This window comes from Nuphar pumila, chromosome 10 (assembly GCF_984573655.1).
Source record: "Nuphar pumila chromosome 10, dmNupPumi1.hap1.1, whole genome shotgun sequence".
Taxonomy (NCBI): domain Eukaryota; kingdom Viridiplantae; phylum Streptophyta; class Magnoliopsida; order Nymphaeales; family Nymphaeaceae; genus Nuphar; species Nuphar pumila.
Window position 1 is genome coordinate 98048638 of NC_143258.1, and position 17722 is coordinate 98066359.

Sequence of the window (17722 nt, forward strand, 5' to 3'; positions counted from 1 at the left end):
ATTTTGTTAACTGGTTCTGTCATTTTTAAGTTTTTATATAGGTGTGTTCATGATTAGTTTTTTGTTTCTACTTTAATTTTAAAAAATTTAACAAATAGTAAGTAAATTAAAATCAATATTTAGACTTTTAAATTGAACATCTAACTTTGAATTAGGCATACATGAGAATAAACAGACAGGGTTCTAACTAAATATAACAGCTTAAGAAAAAGAAAAAGAAAAAAAACAAAATTTCAAAATTTTTTCATTGAGGTTTGACGGTGGTCTGATAGGTTGTCCATTTCATGGATACTTTGTCTTTTGTACGGTATTAAATGGTCTCGTTTCTACTGCAACGCGTTGCAGGAAGAGAACAGTAAATTTGTCTCATTTCTTGGATGAAGGCATCTCTCTCGTGCAATGACATTGCACAAAACCAATGTGCTGCTGCACCTGACCGCCATGGATCTGCTGTTGGGCTTTACCACACATGAACTGTACCAATGTTGTATCACTGCGAATCGACCTGAATCAATCGATTTGTATTGTATCAACAGAAAATAGATAGAAACTGAACTGATTCAGCTTATTTTTAAATAAAATTTAAAAATAATTTAAAATGGTATTTAATATTATTTTAATATTTTCTAACATGTGTTCTCTGCTGATTCAAAGTTAACCTCGGGATGGACCGGGCAGGGGCGGGGGGACAAGGTCTTCACCCCTGCCCCGTCTCAAAATCCTACCTTCAATCCATGAACAGGTTTTGATTTTAACCTTCATCCCGGTTTCATGTCTTTCATTTTCAGTACAAACGGAGTGAGCGGAGGCGGGACCCCATTTCAGGCGAAGATTGAGGATGGGGTCGGAGACGGGGCGGGGCAGGAAAAAGCATAAGTCCATCTCCGCCTTCATCCTGCATGGGTTTTGATTTTAACCTTAATCCCTGCCTTAATCCCCGTTTCATGTCCTCCATCCCTGGTCCACAGGAGAGGCAGAGTGGGCCCGCTTCCCCCCCCTGTCCACTAACCCATTCAACTTGATTGAGTTCAGGATCAAAATCGACTCAGGGTCCGATCAGATTCTGACTAGGGATGGCAGTGGACCGGGGGAAAGTGGGGCCCCGCCCTGCCTCGCCCCGTTTGGACCGGGGATGAAGGGTATGAAACGGGGATGGAGGCGGGGACGAAGGTTAAAATCCATTCTCGTTCGGGGATGCAGGCGGGGATGGACGTACACTTTTCTCCGCCCTGCTCCGTCAACTTTTCCCCGCAATAGCCCTGCCCTGCCCCGCCTCATCCTCGTTTGAACCGGGGATGAAGGACATGAAACGGGGATGAAGGCGGGGGTGGAGGTTAAAATCCAACCCTGTGCGGGGATGGAGGCAGCGATGGAGGTTCTAATCTTGAGGCGGGGCGGGGGTGGAGACCTTGTCCCCCGCCCCGCCTCGCCCCACTGCCATCCCTAATTCTGACAATATTGGGCTGTACTAGAATGATGGGTGGCAGTCAGGTGCAGCAGCATATTGGTTGTGTACAATGTGATTGTACCTGATCCGATCTCCTAATCTATTGGCCTTTTAGTAGAGAATCGTAATGGTTTCCTCATTTTTATACAGCCAAGCATGATTCATCAGTGATGAATTGCCCAAATTGCAGAGTCCGGATACCATGACCTATATAGAACACTTGGTGGTATGGTTTGATCCTTTGCTAATGAGAGTAGATCACCAAGTTTGATTAGTGCGGCAGTTGGCCAAAATTACTATGGATTAAAAGGAAATAGAATCCACTTAAACCAATTTGGACTTCCTGGTCCCCAAATCCAGTAGAGCATGAAACAAGTACATGGTTCAGTTATCAGTTTGGACATGAAGTTTGAGAAATTCCAATGTAATCAGATCTACACCCTATTAACTCTCTACATCGATAGGACCCAAAGTTACACTTAAAGACAACCAAATCCACTCCAAATATCTATCAAAATTCTATTAGAAGAACAAATCTCCACCATTAACTAGGGAAGGCAGTGGACCTGAGGGAAATGGGCCCTACCCCGCCTCACCCCATTTGGATCGGGGACGGAGGACATGAAACGGGGATGGAGGCATTGATGAACTTACACTTTCCCCCGCCCTGCCCCGTTCCCATCCCCATCCTGATCCCTACCTTGCCCTGCCCCACCCCATCTCCAATCTTTCTTTAGAGATGGCAATGGACGGAGGATAAATGGGCCCGCCCCGCCTTGCCTCATCCTGTTTGGACCTGGGATAGAGGACATGAAATGGGGATGGAGGCAAAGATGAAGGTCCGGATTTTGAAACGGGGCGGGGGTGGAGACCTTGTAGACCGCCCCTGCCCCGATCCATTGCCATCCCTATTATTATTCATTAATGTAAAGAAGATCCAGAAAATCCAAATAAATGAATTCAGTTTGGTATGTATCGGACCCAAATCAATATATGAGCATGTCTGATGTCTTTGTTGTTCCCGTAAAAGAATAGAAAGAAAACTTGAAATCCATTTGTGGAGGCGGGATCAAGTGTCATTGCTAAGAGGACATGGAATTAACATAGGCTTGATGAAGCTCGCTTTTGGGGTTGACTCGTTTGGATCTTGGTTGGAACATTTTGGGTCCTTTGAAGTCCTCCAGGTTGGGATGCAAATGGGTCAGATCCAAGGATGGAGGTTTTGTAATTCTAGGCTGTTTCCAATCTAATCCCAATCCCAATCAGTATGTATTCAACTCTTCTGGATCAGAACCGTTTGCATCCCTACTTCCAGGTCCACCTGACCCAACAACATAGTGACAATCTCGCGAGATTTATGAAAATCTCGTAAAAATATTGCAAGAAATTACTCAAAAGTTAAAACAGTAATTTCTCACGAGTTTTTTCATCAAAAGCATGAATATTGCATTTTAAACACGATGTTTATGTTTTTATCAACTATTTTTCATGGAAAATCGTGTTTTTTATTTTAAAATATTTTTATTTCTATTTCATTATACAAAATTATTTTTATATTTTTACTTTATTTTTTATTGTCGAAATTTTGCAGAAAAACGAGAGATTAAAAAAAAATCAATTTCTCACAAGTTTTTTTTGGCTGCCTATATTTTGCCCTTTTTTTTAACTTTTGTCACTATGCCCAAGGACCATACCGGCCCACTTTTGTCCTTTCACCAATATTGTTCATTCCCAAAAGATTTATCAATGCATGTGATCATCCGCAGAAGGAAAATGTTGCACGTGAAGGAAGCAGTTATTGTCGGCACCAATCAACTGCGACCAAACAAAACTCCTAACAAATAAAACAAAAACAATCAATAAATAATTTTAAAAAAAAAGGAGAGAAAATTATGGTGCTTAACAAAATCTCTTCAAAGCCAAAGCAGATCACAGATATCCCATCTTTGTCTCGGAATCGAGAATTGATTGGATGTGCACCGTATTCATGTAGGTACAATGAGTCATGATCTCCTTCGTTCTTAGTGGCAACAACGCACATCTGTTCCAAATCGTAAGGAGAGATGGATCTATCTTCCTATTCACATAGGGGCCTATGAATCCTTCTTGTAAAAAGAAATATCATCTTTTAATGAAAGGAATCTTTCTTGAATAATGATGGATGGTAGGTTAGACCCGAAGTCTTCATTTAAATAACGGTAAACCAGCACACTAAAAATGAGCAATCTCATTGCACGTAATCCTCTTAAGCAGTCATATATATATATATATATATATATATATATATATATATATATATATATATATATAGAGAGAGAGAGAGAGAGAGAGAGAGAGAGAGGTTGCCAAGTGAAATGGTAAAATCATTGGATCCCTCAAGACTTTGGTGATATATATAAAGAGAGAGCCATTCCCGGGTAAAATGGTAAATCATTGGAGCATGTCAGGAAGGACGCAGGTCGCGATAATCCAGCTTTAAATGATAAACTCAAGTTTATAATATCAACTTAGCTCAAAAAATTACTAAAGATAATAACCATAAACTCGAGTTTATTGTTCCAGCTGAAGAGGTTAAAGTTATTGAGGACAATAATGATCCAGCTCATGAGGTTACTAAAGATAATAAGAGCCCGGCTCAAGAATCTGATAATACTCTTATCATGTTAAAAGGTTATAACTGAATGGATAATGATAATCGACTAAAACAAGAAAAGTGGATAGACTATGTAATCAATTTGGTAACTATTTTTAATAGTAAAAAACTTCACACTTAAAAGTGTTGAGTGGAGTATCGTGGATGTAGGTGATTAGTTTACCGAACCATATTAATATTGTGGTCTTCTATTCTTGTGTGTGTGTTTTTTATAATATGAGAGCTATTAGTGTCCTGGGTGATTGTGATTGTCATCTTCAATGCTTCAGCATCTATTGACAACTCTATCAAGTTTTTGTACCCCTTCAACTTGAATGTAGTGAACTTCATCACAATCAAGCTCAATCACTCAAATTTTTTGTTATGGAAAATACAGTTGTTTGGCCTCATCGAAAGCCAAGATATGATTGACTTCGTAGATGGTGAAACTCTAGTCCCAGTTCAAACCATCAGTGGTGTCTCAAATCCGGATTTTATTGCCTAGAAGCAATTCGATCGGTTGTTGCGAGGATGAATCATGGGCACTCTATCAGAATAAGTATCGGGTCTCATCGTTGGCCGTCAAACATTCACTGATGTGTGAAATATTCTCATGAAGGTCTTTGCTCATGTTTTCAAGGAATGCGATTTTTTATTGATACAAAAGTTGCAATCCTATAAAAAAATAAATTTTTCGGTAAATGAATATGTCATTAGATTAAAAATAATTGTGATGAACTTGCGGCTATTGGCAAGCTCGTGGAAGATGAAACCATGGTGTTCTGGCTCTTGAATGGGCTTGGCCATGAGTATGAAGCCTTTATAACAACAATGCTAAAGCCGCCCATTCTGTCATATGATGACATGGTTGGCTTGCTTCAAGAGCGTGAAACCATGCACGTTGTGCATGAAAAAGGTGTGAATGAAAAGTCTATCTTTATTGGGCAAAAAATTAACAATCGAAAAAATTGTTTCAATCCAAAGCAATAATTCTACTCGAAGGGTCATGGCTTTATCCAAGCCGACCAAGGTGGTAGTTGATTCAATCAAAACAAAAGCAAACCTGGTTTAAATTAGCGGAATGCCAAAACCAAGCAAGGAAAGGAAAAAGAGGATTTGTGTCAAATATGTGGCAAGAATCATAATGTCATTAATTGTTGAAATCATTTTAATCATGTCCATCAAGCCAAAAATATTAAAAAGGCTCTCGCTGCCATGAAACTCGCAGATAGCTAAGATCAAGATTGGTTCCCTGACACAAGAGTTACCTCTCACATCACGGCCAACTCAGGTAATTTCAAAACTTGTCAAAAGTATTATGGTTCAGAAAAATAGTTAAAAATGATGCTAGATTAAATATTACTCATCTAGGGTCTACAAAGATTTAAAATAGTGATTGCTCTATTTAACTAAATAATGTTTTGGTTGTTCCCAAAATTAAAAAGAACTTGGTGTTTGTAAGTCAATTATCCTCTAATTTGCTTTATTTGTTTGAGTTTTCATTTGATGGTTTTGTGAATAAGGACAAGAGGATGGACATGCAAATGGCGACAGGGAGTAGAGTAAGAGATCTATATGGATTCGACAACTCAATGACCAAGATTGGTCATGAGCAGCAAGTTTTCTTTTCTTCAAGGTTTAAAAACTCTAGTTGGGAAGTATGACATCAACAAGCTAGGCATGTGTATGCACAAGTTGTTGACTTTCTTGAAAAGAAAAAGTTTCTTTCAATAAAGTCAAATCTATTAAAAGTGCAATATGTGCAAGCTGCCAAATGGGTAAAATAAGTTAGCTTCATCTTTTCTCTGTTAACGATCATTGCATGGAGTTGTTTAAAAATGTTCATTGTGGCTTATGGGGTCCTGCTCCTATTAACTCCCCTAAAAAAATCAGATTCTATGTAGTTTTTATAGATGAATACTCTTGTTTTTCATGGATATTCAAAATTTATTGAATTTCATAAATATGTCCAAACTCAATTTGAAAAGCAAATAAAAATATTTCAAACTGACGAAAGAGTGAGTTTGAAAGTATTGAACTTGGTACATATTTCAAGATGAATGAGATTTTTCAATATAAAAGTTGCTCAAAATCTCAGAATAGAATAGAATGGTTGAACAAAAGCACAGTGTTGAGAAACAATATTTTGATGATGAATATGTGATATGAGATAATATGATATGCTTATGCTTAACATGATGATATGTGAAATGTTATATTATGACTTAATATGATATGATTTGCTATGTATCTAATATATATTTGATGCAAGGTTCTTTTACTAAAGAATAGTGAAGAGGTTCTTTCACAAAAGAATAGTGAAGATTATGTGATTACGTGCAACATTTGAAGCAATCATACTCGGATATTTGAAGAAAAGCTTGATTGGCTTAATCTTCATAAAGTCTCTCTTCAAGATGGGGATGATCGGACACTTCACGAATGCCATTTTTCCTTCTTAGAGTCATATGTAACAAAACCTTCAAAAATCATGCATAATTCATATTTCTATATATGTTTCAAAAATCACACATTAACGTATGAGTCATATAAATTCAAAAAATTAATTTTTAAATATAGTCGTTGAGTATGTTTTTGAATTATTTCAAAAAGGTTAAATCAAACCTTTTAGAACAATCATTGCACTTCCTATAAGCATTTATGAAAAAAAAACTATTGATAAGATATAATAACTCATGATTTTAAAAGCATTTATGTAAAAGACAACTATTGAAAAGATATAATAGCTCATGATATAAGAGCATTTACCCAAGAAATGACAATTTATAAAATAATCATTATTTTAAATACTCAAGCATTTATTGTACTTCAAATCATTTAATTGAGAAATGATGATTTATAGTAAAAGCATTATTTTTATAATACACAAACATTTATTGTTTAAACAAAGCATTTATTCAAGAAATGATGACTTATGAAAAAGTGAAATGGTAAACAAATTATTATAGTTTAAAGTACACAACTTTTTCATAAAAGAAAGGATGTCTTGAAGAAACAAGGTGTCTCATATAAAAAAATACACTCATTTGAAATAATGTTTCAAAAAGACACATCTTTTTGTAAGCCTATATATACAAAGAAAAATGTGTCAAAAGACAAAGAGCATATTGAGAAAAACACGAATTTGTATTGAGAAAAATCAAAAAGAAAAATTTGTTCTCTTGAGTGGTTATTCTTTCTACTTTTGAAAAGAGAGCATTCTGAGCAAATCTTCAAAACTTAAGATATTCTAAAAGTGCATTAATCTATTGCACATTGTTTTGAAGGTTGTATAGAGAAAGTGTATAATCTTTCAATTTTTCAGTATTGATCATTCTCGGAATTGAGAAGAAGATCTCTACAGTGTTGTCTGTATGAGGGTGTTATAATATTTATCCTTGTTGGGTTTAACAAAGAGAAAATAGTGAAATACTCAAGTGGTAAGACTTGAAGACTGAACGTAGGTTTGGTGTTTGACCGAATCGGTATAAATCCTATGTTCTCTGTGTATTGACTGCAATTATTTTTAATTTTTGATCCATAATCAGTTTCACTATTCACTCCCCCTCTAGTAGAATTTCATTTGGTATCAGAGCAGGTTTTGTTGGATCTGACATAACAAGTCATCCAGTACAAAATGACAACATCTTACTATGTTCGTGATATTGAAGCTCAACACTCCTCTCGTCCTCCTTTTTTTTATTGCACTAATTATGGATATTGGAAGTGTAGAATAACCATATTTCTCAAGTTTGTAGACTTTTCATTATAAAAGATTATAAAATGTCCATATACATCTCCAGCATCAGATTATACTTCATGGTTTGATGAAGAAAAGAATATGGTGAATTTAAATGCAAAAGCTATGAATGCATTATATTATGCCATCGATCAAAATGAGTTTAACAGAATATCTGCCTGTGATTCTGCGTATGATGTATGACATTCTCTGTAAGTCATCCATGAAGGAACTAACAGAGTAAAAGAAGCAAAGATCTTATCTTTAGTTCAAAAATACAAACTATTCAAAATGAGTAAAGATGAATCCATTACAGAGATGATCACTAGATTCACCAACATCACCAATGATCTTAAATCTTTAGGAGAAACCTATTCTCAGACTGATAGGGTGAAAAAGGTTTTGAGATCTCTCACATCTGATTGGAAGAAGAAGACCACAACTATCGAAGAAGCCCAAGATCTATCAAAATTAACCTTGGATGATCTCATAGGCAATCTAATGGCCTATGAAGTCCATATGAAGGAAAGAAGGGAAGAAGAACAACCTTCAAAGAAAACTTTTGCCTTCTCAACTCTTCCTGAAAAAGTTGATTTAGAAAATGATTCTAAAATAGCTCTTCTAACTCAGAGATTTTAATGATTTATGAAAAAGGACAGATTGTTCAAAAAGTATAAGGAAAAGCAGGATCTTAAAGAAAAAATCATCTGCTATCAATGCAAAAAGTCATGTCATGTAAAACGTGATTGTCCTCTTCTAAAAAAGAGACCCAAAGAAAAATACTTCAAGAAGAAAGTTCTCCATGCTCAATAGGATGACTCAGAGCCATTCGCAAGTGAAGATTCAAGTGATGATAAAGCAGAAACAACAAACATGTGATTCATGGTAGAAGAAAGCCCTGTAAGTCCAAAATCTAACTTTTCTTTTGATGAACTTCTAGATGCTTTTCAATAACTATTTAAAGAATTTAGAAAAATGAGTCACAAAAATAAAGTTTTAAAATATGAAAACTTAGATCTTTCTCAAAAAAAAAAAAAACTTACTATTGAAAATTCTGATCTAAAGGAGAAAAATCTAAGGCTAGCTTCTGAAATTAATTCTACAAGTGCAAAGACTAAAAGCCTTCAAATAGAAATTTCAGAGTTAAGAAGTAAAACTGAAAACCTGATGAAAACGGTTTTCAAATTTAGCAAAGGAAAAGAGAACCTAGATAAACTTCTAGCTTCTCAAAGAGTTTCCTTTTACAAGAATGGCATTGATTACTCTCATTTCAATAAACCATCTTGTACTAATAAGAAAACTACTTTTGTTAAAAGTTCTTTCAATTCTAAATTGAGTTATCATTCTTATAAAACAAATACTAAGTATTCTTCCTTGATTAAAGAGAAACTCAAATCTAAATGGATCTGGGTTCCTAAATCTAACAAAAAAGGACCCGATTGGGTACCAAAAAAGTCATTCACTTGATTTGTTGTAGGCTTTCAAAAAGAAGAACAAGTGGATATTAGATAATGGATGTTCAAAGCATATGATGGAACATTCAGATCTATTTGTTGTTCTTCAGTACAAAGAAGGAGGAACCATCACCTTTGAAGATAACAACAAAGAATTAATAATCGGTATTGGTAATATCGATCATCCACTTATTAAAGACGTTTTTCTTGTGAAAAGTTTAAAGCATAATCTTCTAAGCATCAGTCAAATGTGTGACATAGGATATAATGTCAGTTTTAAACATGATGCATGTCTTATATTTGACTCAAACAAACATATTATTTTAAAAGGGCTAAGAAGAAATAATGTTTATGAACTATATCTAGATAGTATTTCTGAATTTTGTCTCATTGCCAATAATGACTCAACATCTGTGGCATATGAGGATGAAACACATCAACTTTAAATACATCTCAAAACTTGCCAAAAATAATTTGGTTCGTGGGTTGCCTAAAATGACTTTTAAAAAAGATTATTTTTGTGATGCATGTCAATTAGGAAAGTTGTCAAAATCATTTTTTAAATCAAAAAATATGGTGTTAAGTAAAAGATCTTTAGAGCTTCTACATCTGGATCTTTTTGGTCCTTCTAGGGTAGCTAGTCTTAATCATAGTAGATATGCTTTTATCATTGTTGATGATTACTCAAGATTCACTTGGGTAATATTTTTGAAAAATAAAAGTGACACATTTTATGAATTTGAGATTTTATGCAAAAAATTACAAAATAAAAATTCCTCTACAATTTTTATTAATAATGAACTTTTTATTAATTTTTGTAACTTACATGACATTTTTCATAACTTTGCCTTTCCTAGGGCTGCACCTCAGAATGGTGTAGTAGAAAGAAAGAATAAAACTTTACAAGAATCTGCCAGAACAATGCTTCAACATAATAATCTTGTCAAATACTTCTGGGCTGAAGCTGTAAATACTGCATGTTATATCTTAAATAAAATTCTGATTAGGCCTTTATTAAATAAAACTCTTTATGAAATATTCTATGACAAAACTCCAAGAATAGACTATTTTAAAGTTTTTGGCTATAAATGCTTTAACTTGAATACTAAAGATTGTCTTGATAAATTTGATGCTAAATATGTTGAAGGCATATTCTAAGGATATTCAAGTCATAGTAAAGCATATAGAGTTTTTAATAAAAGTACTAACTCTATTGAAGAATCCATGCATGTTAGCTTTGATGAATCTATTTGCCAATTTGTTCTTAACGATACTAATGATGATGACTTTATTAGTATAATTTTTTCTATAGATAATGCAGCAAAGTATAATAAAGATGGTCAACAAAGAATATTTGCTGAAATTAAAGATCATCCTCAGAAGCAAATATTGGGAGACCTATCTAAAGGGGTTCAAACAAGGGCCCAACTGGAACGAATTGCAAACACGGCATTCATTTCACAATTAGAGCCTAAAAAGATTGATGAAGCCATTTTGGACGAATCCTAGTTGCTTGCAATGACTAAAGAACTAAATCAGTTGCAAAGGAATGATGTTTGGGATCTTGTTCTTAAACCAAAAGATCATTCAATCATTGGGACAAGATAGATTTTCAAAAATAAAATGGATGAGTCAGGTAATGTAATTAGGAATAAAGCAAGACTCGTGGCTCAAGGATACAACCAGGATGAAGGTATTGACTTTGATGAAACATTTGCTCATGTTGCTAGACTTGAATCCATTTGTATGTTTTTAGCTTATGCTAGCTATATGGATTTTAAATTATATCAAATGGATGTCAAAAGTGTTTTTCTAAATATATTTATAAATGAAGAAGTTTATGTAAATGACCTCCAGGTTTTGAAAATGAATCATTTTCAGATCACGTATTCAAATTGAATCGTGCTTTATATGGTTCAAAACAAGCACCCCGTGCTTGGTATGATAGTCTTAAGACTTTTCTTTTAGAAACTGACTTTTTAACTGGAAAAGCATATTCAACTCTTTTTTTTCAAAATAGTGTGTGCTCATACCTTAATCGTTCAAATATATGTGGACGATATCATTTTTGGATCTACTAATGATAGTCTTTGTCAAGATTTCTCTAAGTATATGCAGAAAGAGTTTGAGATGAGTATGATGGGGGAACTCACTTCCTTTTTTGGCCTGCACATAAAGCAAACTAAGGATAGAGTGTTCATTAATCAAACAAAGTATGCAAATGAGCTTCTAAAGAGGTTCAATATGAACTCATCATCATCAAAGAACACACCTATTAATACATCTAATGCACTCAACAAGGATGAAGATGGTAAGACTGTAGATACAAAGAGGTATGATTGGATCACTTCTATATTTAACTGCTAGCCGTCTATATATCATGTTTAGTGTATGTCTTTGTGCTAGATTTTAATCTGATTCTAAAGAATCACATCTAAAAAGTGTTGAGAATTATGAGATACTTAAAAGGAACAATTGATTTTGGATTATTTTATTCAAAATCATTTAATTTTAACTTAATATATATCTTATAGTGATGCTGATTTCGCTAGTAGTAAATCTGACAGAAAGAGTACAAGTGGAACATGTCATTTGTTAGGACACTCTCTAGTCTCTTGGTTCAGCAAGAAACAAAACTGCGTATATCTGTCAACTACTAAAGCAGAATATATAGCATCAAGTCTAGTCTGCACTCAAGTTATCTAGATGAAGCAAACTTTAAATGATTTTGGATTAAAATACAAAAATACTACTATATTGTGTGATAATACAAGTGCAATAAATCTTTCAAAAAATCCTATATTGCACTCTCGTACAAAGCAAATCCAAATTAGACATCATTTTCTACGTGATCAAGTTCTTAATAATGTAATAAAACTTGAATTTGTGCCCACAAATCATCAATTAACAGATATTTTTACTAAACCTCTTAAAAATGAGGATTTTATACGCATTAGACGTGAATTAGGCATTTGTAAATTAAATGATTTATAAATCTTCATTAATACTTTTTAACTTGCTTGCTCTATTTTTTTTGTCCAATCGTAATTTAATATAGTCAAATCATCTTTCACGACTTTATGTTATTGTCACATATGAAATCTCTCTTAATATTGAAGTATAATTTTTTATATTACTTTTTTGATTTGTTGTATACTTTATGTCTACTCATTCTTCATGCTATTAATCTTTTTATGACATGATGTGATTCAACCTTATGTCAATTCAATCTTCACCACTTAACCTTTGTCTCAATATGACATAATTGAACTTTACCTTATGTCATCTCTTCTTTCACGCCCAACTTGTAGTCCCTTTTTCATTATTTAATTGCATCATGACAATATTGATCTATATGTCATAGCTTGATATTTATTATTGATTAGACCTTATGTCCTTTTCTTTCCACAAACACGTAAATCGAGTTGACTTCTTTATCTTTTCATATTGTTACAAAACTATGTCTTGCCCAATGTAAACCTTCACTACAAGAAATCTGTGGATTTGCAACGACCGTATTCCGCCGCTAATCCGTCGCCAATCCCTCATTGTAGAGTTTAGCGACGGATTAGCGATGGAGTAGCGGCAGGTAACTTTCATCATAAATTTATAGTCGCTAATTTGCGATAGAACGTATCTATCGCTAAATTGCGACAAATTAGTGAATGCTATGATTCATCGCAAGGCCGTCGTTAATCTGCAGAGATTTGGGTTTGTGACAGATATGAATCAGTCGTTAATTCCGTCGCTATTGTAGCCACGGAATTGCGACGAATTATAATCCATTATAAAAAACATCGGCCGATTCAGTTTTGTGATGGATAAATATCCATCCCTAATCTATCGCTAAATTGGAGGCCGATACTAATTAGCGACGGATAATATCCGTCGCTAATCCGTCACAAAAATAAAAAAATTGTTTAAAATATAAATATTGAGAAAAAAATTCTCATGATACAATTTAGATATCCTGTGAATAAAAAATAAAGTACACATAAAAAATACATATACAAAGCAACTACAAACAATTTATCGATCCACTATAATCCTTGTCAAGTCCTAATTATTTACAAGTGAACAATTACAAAGAGTTTCTTTCGAAACAACAAGAATGTATAACAAATTCAACACATGAATCTAATCATCGCCAAAATTTTATGCGTCATCTTATTCATTGTCTTGATCTGCCCCTTCATCCATGCCTCCATCAGTTCCTCTACACTGATTATCTTCAATATCCTACAAGAGAAAAGAAAGGTTAGTATTGATAAACAAAATATAATAAAATAAATTATATGCAATGCACCTAAACCAAGGCAATCAAAGTAACATGAGTGAATTACACATATTCTAGCTAGCAATAAAGTGAAGGATATTAACAGAATTCAGTTGTGTTCTAAGGCTGACAGAAAAAAATTCATAATGATTCAATCATGCAAATATGTGTTCTAAGGTTGTCAAAAAACTCTCATAGTGATTCAATCATGCATATATGTATTCAAGGTAGTGAAAAACTTTCATAGTGATGGAATCATGCTTATATGTGTTCTAATGTAGTAAAAAAAATTTAATAGTGATGAAATCATGCATATATGTGTTATAAGGCAGTCAAACTTTCATAGTGATGAAATCATGCTCATATGTGATGAAATTATGCATATACTAGCTTAAAATCTAACGACATGAAACAAATAACATGAAACACTTCATACCTAACAGGCACATGCAGACGAAGTTTCTCTGTCCCGAAAAAAGCTGCACAACTCATTACGGACAACGTCGAAAATTGCTTTATGTAAATAGTCACGCATTGTGTTCTTAACAAGCTGGCATACACTATCCCAAGAATTAGGCGGGTCAGTCGGATGCTTGGAGCTGATGTTGGCGAAAGAACTCTAAGAGTTGTGACTAGAGGTGGCAATGACTGGTGAGGTATTCATATTACTCCCAAACCCGAACACACGACCCTTTTTGGGTTTACCTGTTGCAGTCACCCATGCTGCAAGATCAAAAGGCGGATGTTGAGTGGAGTCATTGCCATATCGCTCTACCATCTGTTACTCGTATGACTCCTATAAAATATTGATTACAATGTGGATTAATAATTATAATATTTATGATAACTTATATATTAGAATGTTTATTAATACAATAAATATATACCGTTGTCTTTCTCGCCTTCTTTGATTCGAACTCTCCTATGGTCTTACGTTTATGTGTTTCAACAAACACATTTTTGTATGACACAATACCTCTTTTTTCTACTTCCTACAAAGTTAAATGATAAAAAAATTATTTAACAGATATGCAACAATACTTATAAAATTGACAATATATATATATATATTAATGAGTTACCATTTTCTTCAGGTGGCTCCCAAAAGTCCTAGATCTACCTATGTGTAAATGGGCATCAGGCATCTTGGCTCGGTTTTGTGCAGCCTTTGCTGAGCGGTTTTGAAATTCATGCCCCGCCCACTTGTCGCACATTACATCCCAAACATCTGACCTGGTAGTAGGAGGGTCCCGCCAGATGCTTTTCTTGCTGCAGTCTTCATATTGTGCAGCATGTCTGCAAATCGACTAACAGCCACCTTCCTCGCGTCCTACTCCTCCATCGTAGTTGCGAAGTGATTCGAAGCCTATAAATAATTTTAGAAAGTTAGTAGACATGACTATAACAAAAAATTAAATATGAAACACATTAACTATGAGAAACGATTGTATACCATGAATAAGGACCACAATCTGTCCAACACCTCCTTCAGGTACTCTTTCCAAGGAGCGATCAGTTCTAGTAGATGTTGAACCAGTGAATGTCTAATCTCTCATATTACTTTTTGTGGCTCGAACCTCGTGCTGCATATGAATTGGTACACATTAACTATCAATATACAATATTTATAAGATAAGTATAGGATAAGTGAAAATGAAATACTTACGATCGATTATCGATATACACTATTTGAATGAGTCGTTGTGTGTCAGACTGAGAAGACCTTGCATCCAGCGTTGTCTCATGACTTGTATGAACAACTAATGTAGGTGGGTCATGTGCAGGCGAAACATCATCTATAGAAAAATAAGTTAGAAATTCACACAATGAACATTTAAACTAATCAAGTATACAATTAGTTAAATGATATACCTATTGATGCAGCCCGTGAAGATGAAGGCTGAGACTGGTTACCACTGGGTGCTCGACCGCTGTAACCTCCATGAACCATATTCTAACAAATAAAAAATGTCATGCAATACATTCAAACATTGCAATACCTTCAAATCATTCAAATCATTGCAATACATTTCAATACATTCAAATCATTTACATCAAATATTGTAATACATTCAAATTATTCAAACATGTTACAATACATTCAAATCATAACTCTATACGTATCGAAGATACATAATCAAAGAATAAAAAATGTCATGCAATACATTCAAATATTGCAATACCTTCAAATCATTAAAACCATTGCAAAACATTTTAATACATTCAAATAATTCAAATCATTCACATCAAATATTGTAATACATTAAAACATAAGATATTCAAATCAAATAAAAAATAACTTCATGCAAGACATTCAAATATTGCAATACATTAAAATCATTCAAATTATTGTAATACATTCAAATCATAACTTTATACCTATCGAAGATACATAATCAAATCGAAAATAACTTCATGAAATATATTCAAACATTGCAATACATTGAAATCATTCAAGTCATTGCAATACATTCAAATAATTCAAATCATTCTCATTAAATAGAGGTATGTATTACAAGATATATTTTCCTAGCTCGAGAATGTTTTCTCATCACTTGTTTGACTTTCATATTCTTCTTCTTCCTCCTCCTCCTCATCATCTTTTTCTTTATTGGTTGCCCATCTACTTGGTATATCATTTGGATCGCATTCTTCTATGCATGTGCCATCAGACAATGAAGATATAACATGTATACCATGTGCGACATCGTGACCATAAGAGAAGTCATACATATCATCTGATTGATAGTAATCACTCTTTTCAGTTAACTTGTATCCCTATAACTGGTAGATGTAATCATCTGATTGATATCATCATGCATTTGTGGTAGATGTGATGATTTGATGTATATCACACACACACACACACACACATATATATATATATATATATAATGTCATACAATTACAAGAACTATGATGCATGCATTGATAACTTAATATTTTTATGTGCAAAACCATTCATTTGAAGCATTGATAACTTATTACTCATTTTCATGTGCAAACTCATTCGTAACACGATACATTCATTTGAAGCATGTTTTCATGATACAATTTCACATGGAAGTCATAGTCAAATTAAAAGTAACTCCATGCAAGCATGGATACAATCACATCAAACATTGCAATACATTCAAATCAATCATATCAAAACAATGTCAAACATGTACCTGCAGCAAACACACTTCAATATCCCGCTAACTACTACCATGACTAGTATGGAATTCGAACTCCAAAAATAAGAACACTTCTATTTTCATACATTAAAATCATGCTCAGCATGATCTCCAAACTCCATCAAAGCAGTCATAGATATCCACAACTAAGTGAGTGTGTAAACATAAAAGTGTTGCATTCAAGAAATTAAATAATCTATGATGCACATGCATCACTTACTCATCACAGGTATTTACCCGATTTGCATTACTTTTGTCACTTACATACCACAGGTCGTAGGGCACAAGCGGGATCCATTGAGAAATATGTAAAAGACACTATGTTAAAATAAAGTTTATTACCCGATGACAAGGAGGGTGACGCCCTCTGTCGAAAATGAGACTGGACAGAGAGACGCAACCCTCTGCTGAAAGCGAGACAGGCAGGGGCGCTGCCCCTACCGACAGTAAGGTCAAGACAGGAAGCGAAACCCCCTGCCGGAACATTCACAAGAGGCAAGGGGTGGGACCCCCCGAAGGGAAGCATCGGGAGGCAGGGGTTGAGCCCCCTGCCGAGAATCAATCATGAGCAAAGGGGGTCTCGCCCCCTACCGAGGCAAAATTTTCCGGCAGGGGGATCCGCCCCTTGTCGGGCAAAAAAGACAAGGGGCATGGGGGCTTCGCCCTCTGTTGAAATTATCGAGGATAGGGGGAAAAGCCACCCCATGCCAGGGGAAACAAAAGGGCAGGGGGCTTCTCCCCCTGCCGATCATTCTCCGACAGTGGGGCGGAGCCCCACTGCAGGAGAAGTTAAGAGGATAGGGGCAAAGCCCCCTGTCCTGCTAGAGATCGAGGCCAGGGGAGGGTCTAGCAAAGGCAATCAGGGCCTCTGCCAACCCCCGTTGACTACAGAGGGGTGGGGAGGGCCCGACAGAGGCTGTCGAGCCTTTGCTGGCCCTTTGGCAAACCCTATGAGGAAGGAGGGAGGCTACAACATAAAGGAAATGGGGAGGGTTACC